Source organism: Mus pahari, chromosome 10 (genome assembly GCF_900095145.1).
Source record: "Mus pahari chromosome 10, PAHARI_EIJ_v1.1, whole genome shotgun sequence".
In the NCBI taxonomy this organism is placed as follows: domain Eukaryota; kingdom Metazoa; phylum Chordata; class Mammalia; order Rodentia; family Muridae; genus Mus; species Mus pahari.
This window is the reverse complement of record NC_034599.1, coordinates 73,459,181-73,463,404: the sequence shown is the minus strand read 5'-3', so window position 1 is coordinate 73,463,404 and position 4,224 is coordinate 73,459,181. Positions and strand designations below refer to the sequence as shown.

The window sequence follows — 4,224 nt, the reverse complement described above, 5'->3', positions numbered from 1 at the left end:
CTCTGTATAGCCCTGGCTGTCCTGGAACTCACTCTGTAGACCAGGCTGGCCTCGAACTCAGAAATCCACCTGCCTCTGCCTCCCGAGTGCTGGGAGTTGTGAAGTTGTGGATAACTAATGAAACTGAGAGTGAACTTTGTGTGTGGAAAGGGAATTAATGAAGGAAGTTTTGATACCTGAAAGTGATGGTTTATAATTAACTATGCTTTCCAGGAGTCTTTGATTGAAGGTTTTTGCCCCATAGAAAAATGAGAACAAAATTCATGGAATGAAAGCAGATTATAGAACAGGCCATTCTACTTTTTAAAAAAGAAATGTATTAGCATCACCCTCATTTGTACATGGTAATTCAAAAATAATTCATAGATCTATAAGATCTCTATTACTAAGGTAAAACCCTGACTTGTCAATACGGTACATACCTTCAAATTTTCCAAATGATACCTATAAACCACAGCTACTTATTTGATCTTCTCTTCATGGAATGTGTGGCATGCTTCTTTATTTAAAAATTTAAGTGTGGAGTTTAATGTTAAACCAGAAAAATAACATTTTAGATCTATGTCATATATATCCAAACACAAATTTTTTTTAAACAACTCAGTTGGGGGCTGGTGAGATGGCTGAGCAGTTAAGAGCATTCGTTTGTTGTAGATCTAGGTTCAATTCCCAGTACTCACATACTGGTCCTCAACATCACTAACTCTAGTTCCAGAGGATCCAACACTGCTGTCTGACTTCTGCAGGTACCAGCTATGCATGTGGTATAGAGACATACATGTGACCAAACCATTCACACACATAAAATTAAAAATAAATCTTAAAAACATTTAAATTAATAGAAAATAAATTTAACCTATCCCATTGGTTTTATTACAAAAGCATGAAATTTACTTTATCTTCTTTTTTCTGAAAATTAGATTATACTTTGCCAGAAATATTTTTAAATAAATTTTATTTCTTCTTTAGTATACAACAGGTTGCTTTTTTGTTTGTTTGTTTGTTTGTTTGTTTTTTGTTTTGTTTTTTGCTTCCCACTTATAAGGCATAGGAACTCACTAAACACAAATCTCAAGTTCAAAAGCACAGCTGAATAATTAAGAACAAAAGCACTGTCTGTACTATGCTGATGCTTGGGACTTAAATCTAGCTGCATGCCAGTGCCAGCCTCCCAGACTACAGTTGCCTAGGAACTGGGCAGCATCCAAGGATGTATGTGGGGACCAAAACAATGTAGGAACCAGAGATGAGCATCACTGAACATGGAGACAGAGAATCTCCAGGCACTGATCCACTAAACCAAAGCTGCTGAATTTCTAAGTCATTTCCAAGCTGTCTAAAATTCTGGTATTTTCTAGACAGTATATAATATGTATTCCCATGTTATAGAGTGATGGTCCTTGTGAGTGAATGTTAATGAGATTCCAGATGAAATATAAATGCATACCAAATAGGCCTTTCTCCCATGCTGCTTTCTCCATCACTGGAGAGTCCCGCTTTCCAGCATACAACTCCTGTTTTGGTTTTATCAGTATGCTTTGTTTGAGGTACATCTGTGGAGAAAGATGTAGGTGACAAGTTATAGGAACATAGTGACCATGGTTAATTCCTTTCTCCATTGCCATGAGCAAAACCTATGATTTGTCCCAGTCTGTTGTATCCTCTGTTTGGTAAATGAGTGTCTACATTCCAAATACCGTTGGAAGCTGAAAATTTATTCTATACCACTGAACTGACAGTTTTTACCTACTTCTGAGGTCAATATGTGATCACATAAAGGTTATCAAACAGTACAGAAGGTCTCCTACTAAATTTATTATATGCCTTAAGAGACATGAAGACTGCTGTCACTTTGAACAACCTGCTGACACTGGTGTTTGGTGAGGTTGCATGCAGCAGCTTCAGGCCATCGTGATATCATAACCAGCTGAGGGAAAACTACATTCAACACACAGCACTAGGTTCCCTAGGGTTATATCCATTTCCTAGGGTTACAGTAATAACAGGGTACCACAAACTAAGTAAGTGGCTGAGACAGCAGAGACACGATGTCCCACAATTACAGAGGCTGCAATTTCAAGGTCAAGATATCAGCTGAGCTGCATTCCAAAGGAATCCCAGCTCTCCTTTAGTAGCTTCTTGGTTTGTACTATCATAACTGCAGCCTTCACCTGGCAATCCCTGGGTTACAGGTCTAGATGCAAAGTCCTTTTTCCAAGAATACCAGCCATATTGAGCTTGGATCTTAATCTACTCTGGTAAAACCTTAACTGTCACATTTATAACTACCCTATTCACAAATGAGGCCACACTGGGAACTACACCTTCAACATTTAGGGCATGCCACAATTCAACCTATGAAAGGAGTTAATAAGCCAAGATTGAGAATTAATTGGTTTTCCTCACACATCGTAATAGGCCTGAAAGACTGCCTTGGAAGGGTAATGCTATCAGAAAGCCATTGTGGAATAGAGACTTGAATGGGTAACCATGGCATCTACTGAGGGAGTGTCCTGCTATATCACTTTAAACACCAGTAGCAAACAAGCCTGTGGTGAACCCTCAGCATAAAACTGAGTATCGATAAGACTTGGGGAGACGCGGGAGAGAAAACTAGCTTTCTGGGTCATTTAAGAGAAGATGTCACAGAACTACTTAGTTTTTCAGTTGAAGTCAGAAACCTAAGGGCACACAGTTGCTCAGTTGCAGAGTCTGAGAGCCCGGATGTGCTGATAAGCCATCTAGTATCCTTTCTCTACACCACAAAGATTAAAACTCCAAAACGAGTTCCAGACATCCAGGCTCAAAATATCAACACGTTATACATTACTTATCCCTGAATGTAGATATCTAAGAGGCAAGGATATCCAAGACAGCACCATCATCCCACTTAGCCTGCTGCTGGCTCTTAACAACTGTAAGTTAGCACTGCCCTCTAGAGGTCCCCTGCTTAGTCTCCAACTCAGTTTCATCCGTCCCGAGCTGCCTTTCTTATATGGAGTTTGTTCAGTCGATTGCTCTCAACTGCACACTCTGTACTTAATTAGGAGGACACAGTCAGTTACCAACCAGAAGACAAAGGCATGTTTCCTTAGCACGTGCCACAGTTATCTCTTGTCTCACAGAAATTCTGTATAATCCACTTGAACTCGTTTATGTGGCTTCATCTCCACAAAGTGACACATCTGAATCCAAAGGCAACATCCATCTCTAACTATGTCAAACACCCAAAGGGGCCCAAATATTAAATTGGAAACCCAGAGAACAAGCTCCTGCTGACCCGTGTCAGAGGAGGGTGATGAGCCGGAAGGAGTTGCGTGAAATTCTGTCTTTGTGTTCTGTCTCTCAGCTCTGTCACAAGAAGCCCTTAGGCAGGCAGCAGTGAGCTCGCTAGTCTGTGTTTTTCTCATTTGGTTCTAAGTCTTTCTGGCAGATGCTCCGAAGTCAAACTGAGTCTCTGGAATCTTAAATTCTATGACCACTTCTGCTAAAAAGATGTGTGACCTTGACTGACTCCTCTAACCTCCTCGTTTCAATTCTGTCTACTTTAAAATGAGGGTCTGTGTTTAATTATCTCAAAGGACCCTTTCAACCTTCATCCTTTGTAACACTCTGAAATCAATTCTACTGAGCGCTAAATCTGGGGTCCATATTCCAGAAAAGTTATATTTAACATCACTAAGAGTCTATATTAGAAATAAAGTTGCTTTGGCAATGGGTCAAAGAGCCAGAGCCATCTTAATACCCATATGGCTACTTCAAATATCAAAATATTCACTGAATACATGCCACTGGGAACAATAAAAACTTCCCCCAAGAACTTTAGGACACTCAAATACATTCTATGATTTTTGACTACACCTTTTACTCTGGCAGCTAGGCTGCTAAAAAACATTGTTTCAGCAATGGCAAACTTCAATGAAGCAACATAGTACCCACCTGCAACACCAGCATATGCAAAGCCAATGGAGGAAGATGATGTAGTCAGCCTTGGCTGCATAGCGAGACCTTGTCTCAAAAGCTAAACAGATGTCTGAAGATATAGTTTAGTTGGTAGAGGGTTTGGCTCCTTATACACAAAGCCCTGGGTCTGATCCCCGGCACTATCTGAATTGAGTATACTGGTGTATAGTGCTATAGTCTCAGAACTCAGTAGGTAGAAGAAAAAGGATCAAAAGTCCAATGTTATCTCCAGCTACATATTGAGGTTCAAGGAAAACGAGA

The 4,224-nt window shown here is 40.0% G+C and overlaps 1 pseudogene; it reads left to right on the top strand.

The window, feature by feature from the left end:
* The window catches only part of LOC110328393, a 181,841-nt pseudogene that overhangs the window by 155,568 nt on the left and 22,049 nt on the right, over positions 1-4,224 (top strand).